The following is a 25,886-nucleotide window of genomic DNA, read 5'->3' on the forward strand; positions in this document are numbered from 1 at the left end:
TTGTGAATTGGAGGAGGGCAGAGAGATCACTTGAGTGTGACACACGAGGGAGTTGCAAATGCATGGCCCTTTCTTCACAGGGCTATAGCTCCAGAAAGGATTGCTTTAGAGATGGGCTTGGTCCGGAGGAAAAAAATGATGCTGGGAAGAGATGTTACCATGGTGACGTTCTCTAGTTCACCTCCTCCTCTCTGCAGATCTTCTGTTGCAGTCTGCATTTCTATACTCGAAATGGGAGGTCAGAAAGGATGATTCCTCATCGCTGAGAGGCTCAGAGAGCAGGTTCTGCTTATTTGAGCGCAACAGAAATCCTAGGCTTGTGAATCTTTGAGAGCCACCATAGACTGGCTGATATGTGCCAGACAAAGGTTGTACCTGAGCAGGACATGAAGTTGCCAAGAAGATCATGTGCTCTGATTGGTTGCCTTTCCTGAGACAAAGCAGACCTGACCTGGGCCTAGAGATGCAGGAAGTTCCTTATTTCTCAGGACTTAGGAGGATTCATCCCTGTGAGACAAGTAGGGCTATTTGAGCCAATCAGAACCAGAATCACATGTGCGTTTCTTTGAGCTTAGTTTGAATGTTTGTGAATCCTTCTGTTCACTAGTCTATGCCAGGATGTAGGCCTTATGATCCCTGAAATATGATTTTCTGCCCGCCTCCAAACCTAGTGATCTGCTCCCACTTGAAGGATTGGTCCATTTTTATCACTGTCCCATTTTGCTTTCTCTTAAAATACAAATCTTCAGGAGATGGTTAAATGACCAAGTTCCTAATATATCCTGGAACTGATTTCTTAGGCATATGATAAGAGAGTCAGAAAGCTAAGCAAGACACTAGGAGATGAACACAGAATGGACAGAGATGGTGGCTGGGGCAAAGAACCTGAAAGAAAGCAACACTGACCAACCATCCTTCACATGTAAAGCACACAGGAAATACAGGAAACCTTTCGTCCTGAGACTACCAAAAACAAAGCCCTCCTTTGCTAGCCTTGGGGCATACCCAATCTATAGAATTCGATTGTGAGTGCTGGGAATAGGAGCCTAGCCCAGAACCTGGACCAGTGGAGTCCTAACTTTACATTATTATCTATATGGCACACTGCAACTCCTGGAATTTCTCTGTAAATGAGGACAGTAAGGTTTACTTCATTTGTCAGAGTGTTCTGAGGAATAAGTAAGATGTTGGATGTTGAGTGACTGGCTTGGTTTATGCACTGGGTTCCAGTGTGTGTTTGGGAGGATTCCAGCACGTTGGAGAGAAGCCAGAGTTCCCCCAGGCCTCTTTCCCTCATCTCTAAATGTTATTCCATCCAGCAGGAATGGAGAATGGGGAGGTGTGGTTGGAGTGGTGATAACTCTGTACTGTCCAACTTGGGTGGACCAAAATCTATAGGTTCGCATCTGTAGATCATTCCTTTCCTTACTGCATGAAGAGATTCTCCAGCTTCTATTTCTTCAGTCAGCACACAATTTAGAGGAACAGAGGTCACAGGTGAAAAAGAGGAAGAATTGTGTGGGACTTGCTTGCTGTCACCCACTGTCCTTTGGATCTGGGACAGGTCTACGGCAACAGCAAATATAAAGCCTCTCTCCCGAAGGCTCACTTTCATTTTGTTCTCTCCTCGCTTCTGCTTGGTCATGCTCTGTGGAGATGGGGGGCAGGGAAGGTTCTACTTATAAACATTGTTGTGTCTCTTGCGTCAAGTCTGAGGCTTTGAACCAGGAAACTCTGGAATGATAGTAGCAAATGCACACACACACACACACACACACACACACACATATACATATGCCAACGTTAGCTGCCATCTCTCCACTTCATTTAGTCCAGCCTCAAACTTTGTCCTAAAATGGCCTGGTTTCTTGATTTGGATGCTTTAGGAAACCCATGACAATAAGAACAAACCAAGGCTGGGCTCACCGGACTTCTGGGCAGGAAGAGAGCAGTTGAACCAACAATTCCTCAGCTTGTTACCACAGTCTAACAGATTAATCAGTGCCACCATAGCAAGCTGTGAATATTAGTTTCAAATTAGTTTGGTTAAATACCCTGGGCTGAAGTGGACGTGTCTGTGCATTCATGAGGCAAAGGGATCTTTGAGTCTCCTTGGAAATGTTGTTTTTTTTTTTTCTCCTCCCACACTCTGCCTTTCCTCTTTCACCAGCAAAGCAGTTGGTTTAAACCATGCGCATACACCGTGCATGCCTGTGGGCATCATTGGGAAGCTGTAGACACCAGCCATTCACCTATTTGGCATCTCATATGATAGCAGAGCTGGTGAGAGTGAGCAGGTCTGGGCTCAAGAATAGGTTTGATCCAGACTGAAATCTCTCTTAGGAATAATACTGAGGCAGATAACTGCTGTAAGCCTCGGTTTCTTTCAATCTAAAATGTTGATAGCCATATCTACCTCCAAGGGTTGCAGAAGGGTTAACTGAGCTGAAGGAATACAAAATGTCAGCACAATACCCGGCACATAAGTACTTAATCAATGTGAGTCACAATTAATAACCCTCTACACTTTTATGGCACTTAATTATTTTCAAAGTACTTTCACACAGGATCACATGAGTCTCCTAACCAACCCATCAGGTAAAAATGCAGAGCATGAAGTAGTTTCCTCATTTTTACATTTTCCATTAGGAAATTCAGTTAGTAAAGTATGGAGTGTCCTAGCTGGAATTAATGAGAGCTAATTCTCCAAGATTGCCCCACACTGCCCCTTCTGCTCTATATTTGCATTAAGAAACCAGAGCAGGAGAAATTTCCTATTCACATCAGAAAGAGCAGAGGCCTGAGATGTTGGAGAACTTGGGGTTCTCGCTGAGATTGACACTTGTGTTTGTGGTTAGGGAATGGTTCTATCTAGGTTTTCAGCATTCCCTTTACAGCATTGCTTTCGGAGTCTAGAGACACACAGCGAGGAGAGATGGCTCACCAGTCCCCACTTCTCCCTCTTCCATGGATGGGCTATGTGATAGCTTCTTCTGTGACTATATTACCTTCTCAGATGGACTTGAGTGCCAGGAGAACAACAGAAAAAACTTGATTCAGTGTGTGTGTGTGTGTGTATGTGTGTGTGTGTGTGTGTGTTTTCTGGTACCAATAGTACAATATATCTACAAACTTAGTACTTAATAATTACTTAATGGACCGATGATTTGGGGCTAATTCAGGCCTAATGAATGCCTGTGCCAAGGTCAGCCTCATTATTCTACCAATTATCTTGGCATCCTTTTTTTTTAATTCGCTTTTATTGTTATGAAGGAGGTAAGAAGAGGGTAATGGGAAGGGAGGTTTAGGTAGGGAAAGAGGTTGTAATGTAGGACAGAGGAAGAACTTCATTGAAAACTAACACCAAAGGTGTTATAAATATATAACTGAATTATATATATTTATAATATAGATAAAATAAATATTAATACAAGTATATATTATTATATATAACCTAATATATGTGTATAATTTATTCAATTTTAATATTTATTATTATATTATATATGTATGTGTGTGTATATATGTATGTGTATGGATATATATATATATATATATATATCTTTGGAGTCAACTTACAAATGGGATTATGCTCTTCTTAGAAGCCATTGGTTGCCAAATAAAAATCTCAGTGCCATATCTATAAATATTATTATTATTACATATCTATATATTATATATGTATGTGTGTGTATATATGTATGTGTATGTGTATATATATATATCTTTGGAGTCAACTTACAAATGGGATTATGCTCTTCTTAGAAGCCATTGGTTGCCAAATAAAAATTTCAGTGCCATATCTATAATCCAATATATGGGGTTGTCTCCCCTCAAGTTGTTGGTCAGAGATGTCTCAAAGACCTCCAAAACAACACCATTTTGCTATTGCTTACCTTTATGGACTTGGTGGTAAGACCATATTGCTGAAGACACAGCAGACATTGGTCATAGGACATTGCAAGATCAAGTTGTTTCTGACCAGAAGCTTCATCCCTGCCAGCTAGTGTTTATAGTACTAAAGGATGCTATCTAAGCTGCTGGAGTAAAATGTCACTTAAGGGTCTTACCTAGCTTGGAATTCCATGAACTGCAATAATGACCAGTGTGACCAGATGAGTCTATGGGTGCAAAAGTATAACGAATGCTATGGATATTACTAACCAATTTCTGTAACTTTCTACTCCACAGGAGAACATAGGATGGACTGTAAGTCACTCCAAGATCCTATAGTTCGGGAGCTCTCAAGCTACAGGGATGGATCTAGCATCATTAGTCAGTTAAATGGGCAGAGCGTCAAACTAGCTGCCAATTAAATTTTATCTCTATAACCATAAATTAGCGTCACCCTCTGACCTCAACAAAGATGGGCTTATTTTGTGTGTGTGCAATGAACAAGGCTTAATACAGAAGTTCACAACTGGCCAAGGTACAGAGAATAAATGTCAGTGGAGGGCTCAGCCAGAATTAGGACATCTTTATCACCCATCCCCTAAGCTCAGGGACTATCAAGGAATATGAGGTAAAAAGACTGCAATAGCCAGAGGTCATGAGGACTGCAACAGAACAGTGTCATTAGGAACTCTGCACTGCACAATACCTGCACAAGATCAAGACACTCAGTATTGTAGCATAGAGTTAGAAGTTTCCCAAGCCACAAAACCTAATTGACTACTTATGGACAGTTGATGGTTTCTGGTTGCATGAGAGTCTTTCAATCTGTCTGTCTGTCTGTCTGTCTGTCCGTCCGTCCGTCTGTCTGTCTGTCTACATACATATCTATCTATCCATCTATCTATCTTTATAGAGAAAGAATCAGTTTTCTTTCAGGGTGTGGATCCTGTTAGGATTATTACATTCCAATAGATGGCATAAACTGGAATCATTTTAAAAATTTAAAAAATTTTATCTCTATAACCATAAATTAGCGTCACCCTCTGACCTCAACAAAGATGACCTCAACAAAATTTTAAAAAAAGAAGAAGAAGAAGAAAGGGACATAAAGGTGGGAGCTAAGAGGGTGATAGGTCTGAGAAGGGTTAAGGAGAAAAGTTGAGGATGAATATGATCAAAATATACTTTAAAATTCTCAGAGTTACTAAAAAGAAAAGTATTGTATTAAGTGTGTAGGGGAGGGGTGTGTGTGTGTGTGTGTGTATGTGTGTGTGTGTGTGTGTGTGTGATATGTGTGAGTATGGATGCACTCATGCCATACATTAGGTAGTAGGAAGTCAGGGGATAACTTTTGGGAGTCAGGAATTGGTAATCTTCCAGTGTGGTTTTGCAGAGCAATCATTTTTACCAACTGTGATATCTTGCCAGCTCTCTCTTGGCATTACTATATCAAGGCATACAAGTAAGAATACCAGCTTGGTTTCAGGAAGGATGTAGAAAGGGAACACATTTCTACAACTTGATTACTTGTTAAAAACAAAGAAGTTAGCTTAGCTTCTTCACAGTCTCATAGGATACCAGCCATCATCACTGGCTAGTGGGAGTTGAGAAAGAAATCTTCCTAAGTTAACATTGTCTTACAAGATCTCACTGGCAGCAAGTGTAGCCCTGAGATGTGCATGAACAAGAACATGGAGGATTTTGTCCATCAGCGGTAGCTGGTAATAATCAGGTCCATGTGAGGGCAAGTATTGAAGAGTACATACTCTGCTATCCTCCATCTTGGCTGGTGACCATACCCTGCCAAGTAGCTTTGCAATCATCTGGAACTTAAGACACACTAATAAATGAGCTGGATTTGCATGTTAGATGAAATGCATTTGACATCTCAGATCTACAAAAGAACATGATAGGAAAAATTAATGCCATCAGCCGCAGTCATCTTCTATAAAAATGGATTCCAAAGAATACTATTTGAAAGTTTCATATTAATGTGCTTTCTCATACTTAATGGCAGTATCTTTGTATGATGTCATGAATCATGATCATGAGTTGAGAGCCTACAAACCCATGTTGAACTGTATCCTGAAAGAAGAGTTAAGTGGTTCATTTATCAGGAGAAAGTACAAGCTAGATAGGCTGCTTGGAAGAATATAAACAAATAAATGTTAAAAAAGTATAATTAGATGTTATAATAAGATACAAATATAATTTCCATATTTTTTCAAGTCTGTATAGAATGTGTCATGTATCATTTTGAGTTTTTTTTAACAAAATGTATTTTATTTCCTTTCTTTCTCCCTCTCCCCTCATGCCCCTCCTCCTCCTGATCTCTACTTGTAGCCAACGTAGAAGTTTTTGTTAGAGAAAACATTCTGAAATTCACACCCAGTTTCTGTTTTCCAGAGTATTGGCTTGTCATCAAAGGCTTCTGCAGGGAGCTCACTCCACTTTCCCTAGATTCCCTGTTATATTCTATTCAGCTGTTCTGTTTACTCTTAAATTCTTTAAATGTCAAAATGGTGATACTTTGGTTTCTAACTCTACAATATGATATTAAAAATAAGCATATAAGATTCCAAATCACTCTTAAAAGCCTTTTTCCAAACAAACCCTTTTCATCTAATGATTTCTTTGCAGAGCAATGGTCTCTGAGGGTTTTGGGATGACCTCAGTTGCTGGAGTGGTTGCTTAGCATACACAGAGCCCTGGTACCCTTCTCATCCCAACAGTTAGGAGGGCCAGAAGGTCAAGGTCATCCTCGCCTCCATAACACGTCTGAATTTGGGGTCAGTCTGGGATACTTGAGATGCTATCTTAAAAAAAAAGCCTTCTGAAACCTAGGGCTGAATATCAATTCATAAACTGTGTGGTTATGAACGATTTTATCTACAGATTCCCTGATTATCCTCTGTTAGAGAAAAATTGACAAAACCATTAAAAATAGCTTTTAAAAACACATTCAAAGATCAAGGAGATTGCTCAGTTGGCAAGATCACTTGTTGCACAAGTGAGATGATATGAGTTGTAATCTCTGACACTAATAAAGAGCCAGGCATGGCTGTGGGCATTTGTAACCCCGGGTACAAGAGGCCGGTTGAGGCTTGATGGCTTCCAGCCTGTTTCTTGTCTAATGAAAGACTCTGTATCAAGGATATGAGTGATAATGGAGCAAACTGGCATTCCTCGGCTTCCACTGTACACAGCTGCACACACATCTTTATACACACACATAGAGAGTAAATAAATAAACAGACTGCATTCAAAGGAGTTGGGGTTGTAGTTCAGTAGTAAAGAAGTCTTTAAAATGCACTTGGTCCATGAACTCAGTACCCAAATGCCAATTGCTGGCACCACAAACAAACAAACAACAAAACACATTCAACTCTGAGGAGATGGCTAAATGTGATCCCAGTGTGTGTGTGTGTGTGTGTGTGTGTGTGTGTGTGTGTGTGTGTGTGTGTGTGTGTGTGTATTAAAGGCCATATGCTAAGATGTATGCTTGTAATCTCTGCACTGGGGAGATAGACAGATGGATCTCAGGATCTTTCTGGCCAGCAAAAGTGGCTAGCTCCACATTCAGTGAGAGACCATGTCTCAAGAAATACAGTGGAGAGTGGTGAGGGAACACACTTAGTACATACATGTACGTATAAACACTGTCCATGTACATGTGGGGACACACACACCCTTTCAATGAGAATATCAATAGACATAAACACTTTTAATTTATTTTAACACAATTTCAAATGTATAGAAAATGATTAATAATAATAACAGCAACTTCTATGTTTTCCAAATACAAATTCACTAACATCTTTCATACCTATCTACCTGCTTCCTCATAAGATACACAAGCGTCCCAAACCGTTTCCAATGGGCTTGTGAAAACCACGCCTCTTACTCTCCAGTGCTTCAGCATTTCCTGAAAACAAATATACATCCTTGTATAAATTTAGGGCAATTATTTCATTCAATATGACATTTATTCTGTACTATTATCTATTATAAGGTTTATTAGCAAACATTGCCAATTATTTCATCACTTTTCATTGTAGCAACCCTTCTGCCCCATCCCTTACTCAGAATACAGCCAGGATAATGTATTTCATTAAGTTATAAACAATGCTTTTGCCCTTTCATCTGAAACAGTATTCAATGTCTTCTATGAAGCTAATATTTTTAATATAGGCGTGGTGTTGAGAGTTAACCTGATATTTCTCCAGGTACCCAGGCAGGTGACAAATTTCCATCAGGTATAATACATGAGAAGTGGATTACTCCGTATGTGCTACATCAAGTGGCACTCAATATCAGGCTGTGGTATAACTGGCGACATTAATTCTGGTCACTTAGTTGAGGCACTATGTGTCCAGTTGGTCCACTGTGAAGTTATTATTCTCCCCTTCATATTAACATGAGAAATTTTCTCATTAAATTTCCACCAGCCATGAAAACATTTCCATAATGATTCTTTCCCAATTGTTACAACTATTTAACAATTTTTCTAATTTTGGCCTTTTTTCCATATAGTAACTTGGAGGCATTAGTCAACTATTTTACGTTTTTCTATGAATCCATTGGTGCTTTATTCAGTAAGTTATAGCAAAGCACTGTATACTTCTGCCATAAGGTTCTCCACGCTTAGTAAGGGAGCCCTTTTGTGTTGAGCACTGTGACTTTTGTCCAGGTCTTGGTTACTTTATCAGCCACTTTGAATCACAGCAATATGTTTTAAACTCACCTTGTATCTTCTCTGCATCAGCTCTGGAATAAGCTTTGGTCCTTTCCCATGAGACACGGTACTTAAAATATAGCTAACAATTATAGCTTAAACTACAAATTTTAAGAGCTCCTCAGTGCTTTTTCTGTTATGGCTAGGGGTTGGCTGGGCAAATCTAATGGTTAAAAGGCATTATAGTCTAAATCTTAAGACAAATATAAAATGCAGCAACATTTCTTCTATGTTAAATTCTAACATACACCAAACTCTTAATGGTGGCCTCTTGTAGGATAGAAGGAAAGTAAAAAATTCTACATTAATTGCTCACACTGACTATAAGGCAGCCGCCAGTTCAGAAAATCATCAAAATGTAAAAATATTCTTTTTGAAAATCAAGAAAATAAGCAATTTGCCTCAAAGCTTGCATCATTACAACTTCATGCAGAATCATTCAAGTGATTTAAGGAGAATGTTGAATAATATCACAAACAAATTTGTTATATTTATTCTCCTATTATCTAAACTATATCTTTTTTCTTTTCCCAGGCTGTGGTGAAAATTAACAAGAGATATTGAATAGAAGCCTGTATTTTAATTTTCCTTCTTACTTAGCAGTGTTGGAAATTGAACATATGCATGCTAGGTAAGTAATTTACCTCTGGAGCTGCTGTAATCATGGAAGGTGAAGGATGTTTTTATCTCAACCCTTATTTTAATTTTTGTACATATATGAATATCTATATTTTGCAGATAGGTAAAAAGAAATCGCCACTGGTATTTTTATTCCTCAGTGGTTGAGTTTGAAGAGGATCTGTTAGTACTGGGAGCAGGCTGCCTCTCCTTGTATTTTCTCATGTGTGTACATTTTAGAAGGTATAACATATTTCCCTCAGTCTGAAAACCTAAAGATCTTAAATACAAGAATATTTTACCCAGGACTATGACATACAGATAACATTTTGACGATATCATGGTTTAAATTCATGCCCAGCTCTACCTCTAATAGCCTGGAACACGCCTTGCCTCTGCCACTTCTCTGTTTGCACTCTTAGGAGTTTAATTGACCTTACCAGTCCTGCCTTCTCATATGTGAAAGAAAGGTAATGTCCCAAAGGATGACCTGCAACAAAAGGTCATTGTAAAGATGGGATGAGAGAATTCTTGGAGAATGCATAGACCAATGACTGATATTCAATAGTGTCAGCTAATGAAAAGTTGTCTAAAGGTTGAAGAGACTGCCATTTCTGTATCTCAAATGGATATTTTTCCTTTGCATGAACAAACACATGTGATTCAACAGGATATCTTTCTAAAACTGTAGAATGAGAGTTTTATTAGGAAGTTTAACCTAATAACTCCTCATACATCAGAGTTTATTAGGAAGTTACCCTAGGTGTTCGAGGGTCCTACCAATACTGGTTGCCAGCTCTCCAAACTTATCTTTTGCTCTGGTATCTTCCACCCTCACATCTCTAGGAAAGCCTGGGATCCTAAGAGCCCTCCCCTCAGAAAACAGATTCAACATTTTTTGAGTACTAGATAAATAGAAAGGGGAGAATGAGCACACACCCAGCAGTGTTGGCTCAGGCCTTCCGTGGGTTACACAGGCTTGCAGTGACTTTTTCTCAGGCTTACTATTGCTAGTCCTAGGAGCACGTAAGCTAAGACAAAACAGCATAGATGACTAACATTTTAAAGAATGCAGGAGATATCCCTCATCTTCTCTGATCAAGATTTCCCCATTTCCCTTTTAATTCTTTAATTGGTCTTTCTTCTAAGAGGGATTTGCTTCTTTGTTTGGCAGGCTTCAGCTGACATCTGTATTGTTTCTGCAAGGCTGGGCCAGAAGGTTTGCCTCTTAAAGGAGTTCTAGGGGATTCCCTGCCACTTTCTAGGCTTTTTTTAATGCTATCGAGGGTCTAGTGAACTGAGGAGGGATGATGCCTGAGTGTGCAGAGACAGGAGAGACACTGGGACTCCCTCCTTTATTTCAGAGCAATTACATCACTCACTCTGGCCAGCCTCCCAGAATGATGTGCGAGGCTGTGGATGAAGCAATAGGTACCAGAGCACTGTCACAGGTCCCCTGCCATCTGCACAGCTCACCTCCTGTAAAGTTTCAGCAGCCATACGACTAACTCTTGGGAGCATCTCCCACATTTTTCTTGCTAAATTGGTTAGTCCAAAGGTGTTTACCTAAGCTGGAAAAGAATTTTCTGGAAAATAATAAGCATATAGGAAGAGGTGGGAACACAGCTCGGAACATCATTCCCCAGGGGCTCCACTACAATGTGATTTAAACAAAGAGCATAAGAACAAAAATGTGGTTATATGATCATCATAAGAAGCAATTTATAACAATTACCTCTTCGGGGAGAACTATTTCCATCTTGCCCCGAGGAAGCCTCAGGTGTTTGTTTCAGTGGGTAAAACCCACCAACACTAAAAAAATCTTTTTAAAAGCAGGTCACCAACTGAGTTTAGTTTTACACTTTACTGCTCAGGCATCTCTGCTCCATTGGTGCCCTGCTACTGCTCCTATACCCCCCAGCTCTGTCAACCACGGCTCAAAAGACTCAGAAGTGCTTCACATCCCCATTTCTCTCTAGAAGCTTAATGCTTTTACAGACTAGACACATGGCTGCCTTAGTCTTTCTGGCTGCTTGTTTACTGCCTAGGATTGCTTATCTATCTGACTTCTGCTATCGGCCTATATACCCTCTGCCTTGGGGTTTCCATGGCTGTTCCAGCTCTGTGATTTTCATCCTTGAGTTCAGTGGTTTGCCAATGATCTAATTCAGCCGACTGACTGTCTGCCTCTGGCTTCTTAATTAGCTCCCAAGGGGCTTTTCTTAAAAGTCCTTCTGGATCATTTTGAAAGGGGCATTTCTGATGCAGAAAAGCTTCTTTCCCATCAGGAGGTGTAGCTTAAAGCTTGCTTTGCTCATTCTACACACAGGCCACCAAGGCCCTCGAAGATGAAGACATGCTACAAAGGAGATCAAGGCAGAAATAATTTCTCTTTATGCCTTTGTTTACTCAAAGGTATTATATGACCACCTATTATACTTAAAACTGGCAGGGCTACAGTGACAAATATATTTCCATTCCTATCTTGGAGGTCTTACAGTCCAGAGCAATATATCTTAAATTTCATTGTGCATAAAAATTACCCAGGGAGCTTATTAAAGTCCAGATATAAATGTTCTGTAAATCAGTGGTTCCATAGTATAGAATACATCCTGAGCCTTGGTAATTTTTGATAAATACCTTAGAAAAGTGAAGTAAGAGACCATGTAGGTACTTTGAGAAACAGATTCAAGTTTATATCATGAGCTCTGTTAGACACAGAACACTGGAAATCAGTTGGAAAAGCATAGATGCCTGATTATTCTAGATGTTTAATAATTCTAAAGAATAAGTGGAGGTCATGCTCCACCTGTATTGCTCCACTTACTTTGTATGCCTTTCTTCCCCTAGCTTTTATGATAGGGGTAATCAATATGTGTCTTTATTTTAGTGATGGAGAAGATTAAAAACTATAACTTGCTCAGTGATGGATTGTGTCCATTGTGTCGGCACGCAGTCTTGTTTATGGAATATTAACTTAACTAATTGATGGGAAAAAAACCCATTCCACTCTGGGTGGCATCATTCTCTAGGTGAAAGGATTTCTTGGGCAGCATGAGCGTAGAGAAATTGATCTGAGTGCAGGCAGTCAATCAGGTGAGAATCTATGTGTTACTTTCTCTCTCTGCTCTTGATTTTGGATAGGATATGGCTAGCTGCTTCAAGTTTCAGCCTTGACTTTCTCAAAATGATGAACTATAGCCTGAAATTTTGAGCTAAAAGTAACCACTTTCTCCTGGAGAGAGAGAGAGAGAGAGAGAGAGAGAGAGAGAGAGAGAGAGAGAGAGAGAGAGAGAATGAGAGAGAGAGACCCACTATCATTAGATCTGCCATGTATCAAGCAACAAACTGCCTTCACAATATTTCAAATATTCTTTTCCAGTTCAGAGAAGAGATGTCTCCGAGCCTCTGTATGCACTGATTGCCTAGTGATGCAAGAATATGAAACATGATGAAGGTCAGAGGTGCGTCAAGCCGTGGGCAAGGCATGAGAAGCTGAAATGTCTAGATTTCCAGATGGTGCTGTTATGGGGACCACTGTGATGGGAAGTCGCTGGAACATGGTGAATTTTCAGTAGGAGATATCTACTTTTCAAACTGAGTCCATAGAAATGGAGGGTCATATATTCCCATTCTCCTTTCTTAACCCCAAGCTTTTCCTTTTTTCTTGCTTTTATTTTCTCTCAGAAAAAAAATACTCAGGATGAAATTCTGTCTACTTGAAGTGACAAGTGCCCCCTTTAACCATCTGTGGTTGTCTAAATCCATTCATCTCCAGTAGGGAGCCTATGGGTCTTCTGTGACTATCTGTTGCTACCTAAATTAGGTTGGTGTTGAAAGTCTACTTGGAAATATTTTTTAAAAAAAAAAACTAAAGATCTTGGGTGTTCCATGTAATAGACAGATGCCTTTTAAAAAATCCCCCCAAAAGGACATTTACCAGCAATTCTTTTCTTTTACCCCCACATATCACCACAAATTTCAGTGTTGTTTGATCCTTATTTTCTTATGGAAACTGTTAAAAAATGTGCTTGCTGTCTCATTTTCACATCAGGAAAGATGCTGTGAAGACAAACAAGCCAAACTCAAGGTAGATACCGTAAATCTTTGGAGAGAGGAAGTAGGGGGGGGGGGGAAATACCCATAGATATCCTAGCTACTATCATCTCAGCTTTTGAGATGGGTTTACAATAGAATCTTGGAGAGCAAAACATATTGTCTTGAGCTCCTGCTTCACCTATTTCTCTGAGTGTTGCGAACACTCATGTGTTAATAACACTTTGGGTCTGTTTCAAGCATCCTCTTGATTCTAAAAGACATACAGATGCTGTCTTTTTTCTCTGTAAGAAGAAATGGAAAATTCTTGCTACAGTATAACATGTGAAGGCTTAGATTCCATAGACTTTGGCCAGTATGAACTTGCTTATCCTTAGTTTTTGTAGCTATAAAATGAAACTAATATTGGTGCCTCTTTCTCAAACAAATAAGAAAACTCACATGAAATCGCTAGCATGACCTGGGCCCATAGAAAACTTATAGTCATATTAAATTATTTATGTTATTATTATTAATAATAATTACTTAGTTTCAAGAACATCTGTAGTTTTACTGGCATCAGAATTTTTAGAAAAACAAAAAAACCTCCTTCCTAATCATATCAGCAAACAAGGTATAATCACACTGTGATTCAAACACTCACAAGGCAGAAGCAGAAAGGTTGTGAGTCCAAGGCTAGCTTAGGTTACTGTCCTAATTTTATTTCTGTTGCTATAATTAAAAAAAAATCCAGCCCCAAAGCAACTTTAGGGAGGTGTCACGAGCTGCACAGCTTTGCACTAGACTTTCCTGACATTAGGGAATGAAGAAACGATACATGTAAGTTAAGGCTGGAACCAGAGGGGTCTTGCCATGGGATAGTAATGCACCAGCAACCTAGAAGCAAGGCTTGCTTATCATGTCCAGCTAAAGAAGGAAGCAGGTTAGCTAGTTTCCACAGTGGGGTCTCTGAAGCCATCTCGCGTTGCACTGGTTCTGGAGGAGGAAAGTGTGCTTGGTACTTAGTGCACATACTGTGTACATCCACCCAAAGCCTGACTCACAGAAAGCCTTGCTAGCCCATGGCTCTGAGGCACCGGGGTGGACATGGTGATGCTCGTGTCAATGACACATTCTCTCACGACTCATCTGCTCTCCATAGTTTTAGCTTATAAGTCCTGTCCGTTGTTGCTGAGGTGTCCAGGTAGGATCTTACAGCACCACGTCCACAGTTAAGAGCCAAGAGAGATGAGTGTACAGACACTGCTTGCTTGCTTTCACACACTTTTCTTCTCTATAGTACAGGAAATCCTGTTTAGGAAGTGGTGCCACTTGCAATATGGCGAGTCTTCCTCCATCAGTGAACAGTCAAAATAATGATCCACTGAGATGCTCACTGACCAGCCTGATGAAGATAATCTCTCCTTTGACACTCTTGCCCCAGGTGACTATAAATTATGGGACTTTGACATTTTTTCTTTTATTTTTAATTTGATTATATATTTTTAGTATTTACTTTACACCCCACTCATTGTTCCCCTTCCAGTCACCCCCTCCCACAATCTTTCCATCACCCCCTTCCCATTCTCCTCTGAGTGGGTGGGGGCCCTCTAGGTATTCCTCAATCCTGGCACAAGTCCCTGTGAGGCTAAGGTCTTCCTCTCCCACTCTAGCCAGTCAAGGCAGACTATCTAGAAGAACGTATCCCAAATACAGGCAAATATTTTGGGATAGCACCCACTCCAGTTGTTCAGGACCCACATGAAGACCAAGTTGCACATCTGTTATATATGTACCATGAGGCCTTGGTCCAGCCCATGCATGTTCTTAAGTTGGTGTTTCAGACTCTGAGAGCCCTAAGAGTCTAGGTTAGTTGACTCTGTTGGTCTACCTATAGAATTCCTATTCCCTTCAGGACCTGCAATCCTTCCTCCTATTCTTCCATAAGAGTCCTCAAGCTCCATTCATTGTTTGGCTGTGGGTGTCTGTATCTGTCTGACTCAGTTGCTGGGTGGAGCCTCTCAGAGGACAACATGCTCCTGTCTGTATGGCTCAGAAGTCAGTATTTTAAACCTTGTGATTACATAGTGAATTGGAGGTCAGTATGACATGTACAGCAAGAGTTCACCTAAACCAACAAAGCTAACTAAACAAAACACCAACAAGCAAGCAAAAAATTAAGATAGTGTGGGGCTCAATACATGTTCTTGCCTGAAGGAATATCACTGGTTTTGACAGTCTAGCTGCTGGATATCTTGGGAAGCCCTGTTTTCTTTCAAATTTATTCACTCAGCACAGCTGTAATTTGTAGATATGATATCAAATATATCCTAACAAATTAAACACACAACAGTACCATGTGCTCTCCTATCTCCAGGACACAAAGACAGATAAAAGAGACACTAAGATGAAGCAAGAACAGTTCTGGCCCCAGGGTGTGAGCATGAGTCGTCAGAGGTTAGTCTATATCCTGACTCAGTGTCAAACATGTCAAGCTCCTACTTCACTTCTCATGCTACTAAAGACTGGACAAGTCCTGGGTCAGGAATGGAAACCAAGGTGACTCTCTGACATAGCTTCTTACCAATGTGGATCCAGGTCAATCTTCTCTATATTTTTTCCTTGGCTGACCTGTCTTATAAGGGTCTGCTTAATAGGGGTTGGGAACGGGCACTGTAGGAATGGAGACAGTTTGGAGGAGAAAATGAGAAAGTGTTTTCTGTGTGTGTTGTTCAGGTTGGGGGCGTAGGACAGAGAGTGGAGAAAGTAAGTTTCCAGTCACAAGAGGGGAATCACAGAATATCACATCTCCATTCTTGCAAAACCGGGAAGCTCTGAAGAGAACCCTCTGTCAGTGTCTACTTACCACTTCTGTCACCCTTCAGGCCACACTAGGGCTTAGAACTGATGAAGCCTGAGAACTTTCCTATTTCTCCTTGATTTTTGTTTGTTTATTAGGAGAATGAAAATTAATTTCCAATACAAGAACAATATAGTATAGTCAAAATAGAGCAAAGCATCTGGGGCAGCAAAGAGGAGTTTTTGTAACAAAGATTCTGGTATTCTGGCTCCATTAAATGGAGTCATTAAAATTGGAACAAAGCAAATAACAACAACAAAATAAGAATCTTAACGCTTAAGAGGTTTTTGATTAGGATGAGATGCAATTTTTTTAACAGCAAAGGAAATGTCTGTAATACAGGAGAGGACCCCAGAGATGGTTTTAAGTTGAGAAGTATGGTGGGCAGGAAGGTATACTATTGGGTCTCTGTGAGTTTGGATAAGTTCACGATTTCTTTGTTTTTTGATTTATCCATCACCTGCTAAAGAAACCATACAACTTTTAAGATATTATTAGGCATAAAAATGTAACCATGCAGCTCTTAGATTTTTTCGGATGACTTGGTAGATTTTCATCCCAAGTTTAATCCAGGTTATTGGCATGCAGTTATTACATAACGTTAGGTGAATTCCAGTGACTCTGGATCTCACTCACCTGGACCTAAATTCTTCCAGCTAGACATTGTTTTTTGTGGTTTATAAATCTTTTTTTATTTCATTGTATTTATTTGTCACAAATCAATTTTTATACAATGCTTTACTTAAATATTACCATCTCCCTGGGAGATACTATTTTCCATTTTATAGATTAGGTAAAAAATAGCTCAAGGAGCTTAAACACCCTGTATTGCACAGGATTAATGACATATCTGGAATGGTCTCAGTTAGGTTCCTATTTCTGTAATGAAACACCATGACTAAAAGCAAGTTTGGGAAGAAAGAGTTTATTTTACTTATATTTCGACATTATAGTTCATCATTAAAGGCAATCAGGGCAGGAGTTAAAACAGGGCAAAAACCTGGAGGCACGAGCTGATACAGAAGCCATGGGGGAGTGCTGCTCTGGCTTGCTTCTCACTGACTTTCTGGAAAACCTGCTTTCTTATAGAACCCAAGACCACCATCCCAGGGGGGGTAGTACCACCCATAGTGAGCTGGGTTCTCCCACTTCAATCACCAATGGAGAAAATGCCCCGAAAGGCTTGTCCACAGGTGAAAATATTTTCTCAGTTTCAGCTGAAGTTACCTCTTCTAAAATGATCTTAGCTTCTGCCCAGTTGATATAAAACAGTCAGCACAGGTACCCAGACAAATATGTGTGTGTGTCTCTCTCTCCCTCTGTGTGTGCTCACTAACACATGTGTGTGCAGAGGCCAAAGGTCTATGTCAGATGTCTTTCTCAATTGTTCTCTGCCTTAGTTTTTGAAACAGGATGTCTCATTGGACCTAGACTCTACTGTTTCATCTAGATTGTCTAGGCAGCAAGCACCCAAGAGCTACTATCTTTGTCTACTCCAGGTCTGGCATTACAGACATTTCGAATATGATGGAATCTAAAGTCACCATGGTAACATAATCTGGGACTGACAATGAGTGTGTTTCCAGAAAGTCAACTAAGGAAGACAGATACTCTGGGTGTTTAGGGCCCTGATCTAAAAAAGAAAAAAGGAGAAAGAAAGCAGAGAGCCAGCATTTACCTCTCTGCTTCCTGAATATGGATACCATGGGACCTATGACCTCACTCTCCTAATGGCATGCCTTCCCAATGTGACTGGTGACTGACCTTGTCATCAAACTTTGAGCCATATAAACCTTTCCCTACTTTTAAAATTAGCTTTTGTCATTTTGTGGCAGCAGTGAGAATAGTCACTAATGGGAATACTTTGTTTCCAGGGTCAGTCCCATCCTTTGCTCTACCGGTTCTCACTCACTATAGACATGCTGCCAATTACTTCTTAGCATTAGAACCTGTATCTGCCAGTCACTGAGCCGCTGGACCGTGGACTGTTTTCACAGCATTAGCATCCTTCTCCAGTCAGCTTCTAACTTCAATGCCTCATCTGTGCTGTTCACTCTCCCTAACTTTTATCTTAAACCCATGATCTCCAGGTTGCCCCATGGGAGAAGAGATGTAGAAAGAGAAGAGATGAAATCAAGGTGTCTGATTCTAGAATCATCTATATTGAGATGAAGTTAAGTGAAAGAAGGATCAGCTGGTGGAACTGAGACAGAAGAGCATAAGAGGTGAAGGGGTTGGGGCAGGGCTAGGGAAATTCCTCAGTCAGTAAACATGAGGAAGGGCATGATTTCCAGCCCTTATATAACAGAGTGGCCATAGTGGCATGCACTCCTAGTCCCAGCTACAGGGGTTTGGAACAGGAAACCCCATGGGCTTCTTGCCCATCTATCTACACTGATGAGATGCAGGCTTAGTCACAGACCCTACATCAAAAGCAAGATGGATAGAAATTGAGGAAGACACCAGTCTTGATCTAGGATCTTTATAGGAGTGCACACACCAGGGTACTCACAGCCTCACAAATATGAGTTCATACATGTATACCTGTGCACACATTGATTTCACTCACAAGTATGCACACACTAAAGCTGCCGAGTTTGTTAAGAAATGAGTAGGGGTGTGTTGGAAAAAATAAAAGAAAGAAAGTGAAGTAAACATAGCTGAGAAACTCTTAGTAGCATACGGAAACTTGGGAGGATACACATAGTCAACAGGAAGAGAATCAATGAAACAAAGGTAAGGGCTAAAGAGAAGGGAACGTGGGAACGGATAGTTCCATAGATCTCAGGGACAGAAAAAATGTAATACTTAATCCAGATTGATTGGATCTGATTGCTTTATACACTTGTCTTGTTGCTATGCAAAAAAAAAAAAAATTAAAAAACACATAACAGAAGCAACTTCATGGAGAAAGGACGGTTTTATGTTGACTTATAGTTCAAAGGATATGGTCCATCATGCCAGAGTATATGGCTTTGGCAGGGGCAGAAGGCAGCTGGCGAAATTGTGACCACAGTCGGGAAGTAGAGCATTGCATGCTGATGCTTGCCTCACTTTCTCCCTTTTATTGAGGCTGGGGCTCCAGCCCAGGGAATGGTACCGCTTACTTGTAGGGTGGATCTTCCCATCTCAACTAACCTCATCTAGATAATTCCTCACAGACAGGACCAGAGTTTTGTTTTTATGCTGATTCTAAACCTCATCAAGTTGACAATCTGATTAACTGTCACATTGGCCAATAATATTGCTAAGCATAAATTATCCACAACTGATGATTTTATGCATGCAGTATCAACATCCTGAGCACCTAGCCCAAGCATAAAGAGTTTGGTAAAGTAATAATAACCTAATTATTAATTAAAATTAACTAGAAAAGAGGAGAGGGGAGAGGGGAAGGGAAGGGAAGGGAAGGGAAGGGAAGGGAAGGGAAGGGAAGGGAAGGGAAGGGAAGGAAAGGAAAGGAAAGGAAAGGAAAGGAAAGGAAAGGAAAGGAAAGGAAAGGAAAGGAAAGGAAAGGAAAGGAAAGGAGACATTTAAAACACTACATCCTTGTATTCAAGGAGCCTCTGGCTCAGGGTGTGGGCCTAGACTAAAACAAAGACAAAAGCAAACAGAGGATGTTGCCTGGGAAGACATGACTGGGAAGGATCCAGGAAGCTTCTTCGTGTGGATGATGATGCAGAACAGATTTGAGATGCTTTAGACTCAGTGAACACTTTGGCTAGAGTAGAGTCTGATGCATAGTAAGTACTCATTAGGCCTCATTAAGCCTGAAAGCATGCACAAGGTGACAGTAACCTAATACTCCAGGCAGAATGGTCCTGAGTCTCACTTGCTTAGGGGGTATGTATCAAATCATTCCTTCACTTTATTGTCCTCCCTTCATCTGGATGGACAGTGGTGTTCATCTAGGTTCCTCTATTATGCTGTGTTTCTTCCCCTAGTCTTGGCTGTTCAGTGCTTGCTGGTATCGATCAAATGCCTTTTATCTGTCTGCTGGCCTCGTCTTGTGTTACTGCACCCATCTTCCAGAGTTTGCCATCCTGTGTGCCACCATTGGAGAGATCACAAACTCTCCTTTTCATTTCCTATGGCAGAGTGCTGAGTCCAGCCTGTGTCTTTTTGTAGGACTTTCACGGAAGTTCATTCTTAGATAAAGAGAGCAACAAAAACTCAACTACTCCTGGATGTGTCTATTTTCATAGCTCAAGGATCACACAGGGTACATGTCCCATCTTGTTAGATGATTCCTAGTTATCTGCACGGCCCCCTGGTTTGTAGGCCTTTGTCTAGGTAAACTCTAATATAACCCTATCAACTGGATTCTGTTCCAATAAGTCCGTAATTGACAGAATGTTGGTGCCAGCAGCCACATGGCCCAGACAGAAGGAGCTAGGCTTGATGAGGAGTTATGTCCTACTTCCCCAGATCTCATTACCTCTGCAGAGGTCAGTCGCTTGCCAGGATGACTGCCACAGGCTATCACAGCTCTAAGGGAATTATTATCACCTTCTAGCACTGGAGTGTGACCCTGTTCTCAGGCACCAACAAGGTGACATTTCAGTAAAGATGAAGATTATACTAATAGTAAATGTTTCCTATTGTGCCAACTAAGTGTCAAGCACTGTTCAGAACTCTTATATATTTTTTTAAATCTTTGAAAAGTGGACCTGAGAAATGGCTCTTTGGTAAAGGCACCTAGCTGGATGGCTTGAGTTCCATTCCCTAGATCCACATGGTAGAAGAAAAGGACTGGCTCCTAAAAATTGTTCTCTGACCTCCACTCAGGTGCTATGGCATGTACACACATTCACACACATGCTCGCACACTCATGCATACACACATATACACATGTGTGTGTGTGTGTGTGTGTGTGTGTGTGTGTGTGTGTGTGTGTGTGTAATTGCTTAGAATTGTTTCCCTATTCATAGATGAGAAAACTGAGGCTCAGAAGAGAGATGGGATTTGCTCTATGGCCTATCTATTAAAAGGCAGGGTTGGTGATCCAGTTCAGGAAGTCTGGTTCCAGAGCCTAGGCTGCTACTCAGAGTATCATAGTGCTCTGTATCCAATTCAAGTACATTTCTCAAATTCTGAACCATTCATGCTTTTTAAAAATGAAGATTCAATTCACAGTTTCTACAATTAGCTGACTTAGATTATGCAGTTTGGGGTTTTTGATATATTAACCAAGTTGCAGAAGCATTGTCACAACTTAGTTGTAGAGCATCTCCATTTCTTGTGAAGTCACTTCCTGTTCCCGCATCACATTTTCACATGCCTAGCATTCTATAGATCTGCCGATTCTCCGTCCCCCATGCACGTGGGAACATAGAATACATGGGCCATCGTGACTCGCTTAATTCATTTAGAATAGTATTTTCAGGACTCATCCATTCTGCTACATGCATAGACTGCTATAATTTTTCATAACAGAATTTCATTCCAGCCCATGGATATAATCACTTTGTTTATTTGTTCATTAATTACAGAACACTTGAGTTGTTTCTACTTTGGGGTGTTACAAATAATGCTGCTAAAAGCATTAGTGAACAAGATTCTGTGTGGTCATACATTTTTAGTTTCATTTCTCAGTTATATACCTAGCATGATTTGTAGGGACCCTAATTCTGTGTTTATCAGACCAGAGGCTTCTTCTTGTTGTGGGTTGGCTGGTTAGTTGGTTGGTTGGTTGGTTGGTTGGTTGGTTGGTTGGTTGGTTGGTTGGATAGTTTGTTGTGTTTGTTTCAAAAGTACTTGGTTTTTAGGACCTCACACAAAATAGGTTTGTCTAATAGCACAGGAAGCTCTTAAACTTGTGTTCCTCCCACCTCAGGATCCTGATAGCTGGCATTTCCATTGGCTTTCTATAGCTAGCTATCCTCTTGACCATTTCTCCTCTTGAGAGCTCAGCCTACACTTCTCACATTCTAGAACTCAGACCAGTGATCTGCATGAAGATCCCCAAGGGCACGCCCTCATATATCAACTGCAAACCCAAACCAGCACACAGGCTAATATGCATAAACACTCACCAGTGTATAAGCAGTCTGGATGTGATATAGTCCAAATTCCTACAGAGAAAATAAATATACCTACCCTGTCTGGCCTCTAAGGAACCCGTGAAGCAATATTTCTCTGGCTTGGAATCACATTGCAATTCAACCCTGGCTGCTCACCGAGAATCATCTGCATTTAGATGAGAGCTCCCTTGCAGCGCGTACTTTCTAGAGGAAAGACACACAACATCCCTCCTTGGCAGAGTTATTTAAGGATTTGGTTGTTGTTCTTGACCAAAGGATGAGCATGCCTTAAAAGTTAATTCTCTTTCTCTCATAAATCAAAAAGTCATTTCAGCTCATTGAAGGCTTAGGAAAAGTATCACTTCATATGTTATTCTCTACATATCTCTTCTTTCTAAAAGGCTGCGCTTATTTAATATTGTATTAACGTGTAAATGTGGGGGGCCTGCAGAGGACTCAATAGGTGGAAGCCATTGCTGTGAAGCCTGCCAGCCCGAGATCAATCCACGGGATCCATATGGTAGAAAGAGAAAAGTTGTAATCTCACCTCCACACATGTGCTACGGCCCTGCACACACCCCTGTCCTCATCAATAAACATAACAAGAGAAAAATAAGAAACAATAAAGATTTCTTTAGGTAGTTGAAACTGAGTTGGCTTTTCAGCTTGGGCATAGTGTAAAAACAATCAAATTTTGCCAAATGGTTTCAGAGACATGGGATGGAGGCACACTAAAATGACACTAGAGTTTGCAAACACGAATATAACAAATATTTTGTGTGTTAAAACATTTCTAGGACTCTAAGCCTGGAAATTCCTCAGCATCCCCTCAAATCTCCCTGCTTTCTCCCTACTTGTGGTCTGCGGTTCAACTCTGAATTGGTTTCTTTCTATATCTTTACCCCACTCACTAATCCAGTGGTCTACATGGAGTTTTCTGAAATGGAATAGAAAAGGGGGGCCCTCTAAACTGGTCTTTGGGATCAGGTGTGTTTTCACACAAAGCTGAGGCTGATAAAATAGGAGAGACAGCCCTACCCCCTTAGAAGCAGCAATGTGTGACAACTGAGCTTGACATTCACCCCAGCAGAACAAGACAGAACCCCTGGGCTGATGAACTAGAAATTCAAAGTGTCTATATGACAGCAGAAATAAATTCTGGGCACACTCTGCAACATGGCATAGTTGGTGCTTGTGAGCTCAACAGCTCTTGGGCAGAATTCTAAGAGGTCAGCAGGAGTTCAGAATGCAAGAGAAAGGCAGCCTGAGACGGGGTGAGGAAACCACTAGTCTTTTGGCTTTTTTGCAGAGTTCTGCAATCCTTGGGAATTTTGGTTGGAAGAAAATGCATGGGACAAGCATCTCAGAACTGGCAGGCTTAGGAAAGGAAGCCACTCACCTCACCAGAGAGAAAGAAAGAATAGCAGTGGAAGACAGATGCAGTGGAAGGCAGATGTACCCAGAGCCTGTTTGGTTAGCTAACTGAGATAAATCACCAAGATCAGACAGCATCCATCTGGGAATGTTTATATATTTGATGTGGTGGCCTTGGGACTTGTGTCTAAAAAAGTTTATATGGGAATCTTTGCTATGAAAAGATTCCCTCAACCTTTGTGCTTTTGGAGGAAAACAAACCACACCCCAAACAACCTCATACATCCACCTGACGACTTGCAAACTTGTATTTTTTTCAATCCTAAAGAAACTCTGCCAGGAGAGTTGCTTGTAAAATAGAAATGAGGGGGAGCAGTGTGGGACCTATCCAGGTAGCATATCCACACCCAGGATATGTACACTGACCTTAGGCTACAGATCAGCGCTACTGCCAAGGTAGCAGACCCTGAGGACACCCAACCAATGGACAGAAGCAGCTGACCCCTGTTGTTGAATTAAGGAAGGCTGAAAGAAGCTGTCCTATCCTGTAGAAGGACCAGCAGTCTTAATTAATCTGGACCTCCAAGATCTTTCAAACACTGGACCACCAACCAGGCAGCCTACACCAGCTGATATGAGGCCCCCAACACACATACAGTAGAGTACATCCATGTCTGTGTTCATTCAGAGATGATGCACCCAACTCTCAAGAGACTGGAGGCCCCAGAGAGTTTAAAGGTCAGGTCGGGTGGGGGATGGGGACATCCACGTGGAGACAGGTGGGTGGGGAGAAGGTATGGGATGTGGAACAGTTGGAGGGTGGACGTGGGGGGGAATAAAATATGGAGTATAAAAAATTAATTAATTAGTTAATTTAAAAAGATAATTTGAAATGTGCAAAAGCAACACAGATATCGTCAGGTGATGGACAACAAACATGTCAGCCTACCTTCAGAGCGTGGGTGAGAGGCAAGCAGAACTAAGCGTTGCTTCTGCAACTGTTGTCTGCTTGGTAATTATCTCGTTCCTAAGGCTGCAAAGTGACTCTAGAGAAATTCTGACCACTTTTGGGGGGAAAACTGGTTCCTATGAAATGAACACTTGTGCTAGGGAGGGGCAGCTTCAGTGTCTGTCAGGGACAGTTTGTCCCCATTTATGGTGTGAGTTCATCATAGGATGACTCTCCACAAGGCTCTGTTGCCCCTGCAATCTATGGTGATTGCAGGTTTCTAACAAAGATTGGAACCTTTTGGGCACACCTATGGGAACATAACATTGTAAAAGCTGACACTATAACTCTTTGTGCCACCAGCCCTGAAGGGGAATGAGATAGGTTACACACCACCAGCTCTTAGGTTGACATTTCTTGAGTGATTGGCATGCTATGCTCAGAGCTGAGCAGGAGCAAGGTGACTGAAAGCAGGGTTAAACCTAGCATGGCTGCCTTTATTTTTTATTTTTATTTTTTTCTGTGCTCTTCCAGAGTGGTCCACCCAACTGAAGCCAGTGCAATTAGCCAGTTATTGCATCCATCCAGAAAGAATCCACTGCTTGCTCTTATTCAGAGCTGGCATCAGGTGCACTGGCCTTACCTCCCAGGAAAACCACGACTTTAATTTATTTGAGCTGTGCCGCTAATGTCAATTGGGGGATCAAAAGGTTAGGGCAGTGAGCATGCGCATTTGAAATGCTGTACAATGAAACATCTTTCCCCAAGATATTTATTCTTCAGTACTTGAACATTCTGTCAGAAATGGAAGGATGAAAACCCAGTTACCTGAACATTTCTTTTCTGAACTTCACAAGGAACTTGACACCAGAATATTTACAAGTGGTAATGTAGGTAATGCAAAATTCATAAGTTTTCACCATGCTTCCTGGAATGAGGCATGGTATTATTATGGTTCTAGAGTATGTGTTCAGTGCATTGTCTTTGGTTGAGATGCTTATAATCGGCACTTTATTTCCTGTGATAGGCCTATGACCATCGCTCCTACCCACTGACATTCCCATTCCTTTTGATATAGCCTTGCCCATCTGGGTCCCAGACACCACCCAACCTTCACGTTGAAAATTTATGCGGCTGTCTTGCCCCTGTACAAAGGTTAAATAAATTCAGAGTCATTCTTTTTTATGGATTTATTCTCAATGTAAATCTAGCAAATGATTGAATTCAATTGTATTTTTTCACAAATTGGCTACATTTTCAAATATGCTTTCGAAATGCATCTGTAGGATTCGGACCCCCATGCTTATCTATGGCACTAACCTCCTTGTAGTTTTGCTACTTGAATATCATGCACTTGCATGTTTATAAAAAGTCCTGAGTCGCTAAGCCATCTAAAC

This window comes from Mus musculus, chromosome 16 (assembly GCF_000001635.26).
Source record: "Mus musculus strain C57BL/6J chromosome 16, GRCm38.p6 C57BL/6J".
Lineage (NCBI taxonomy): Eukaryota > Metazoa > Chordata > Mammalia > Rodentia > Muridae > Mus > Mus musculus.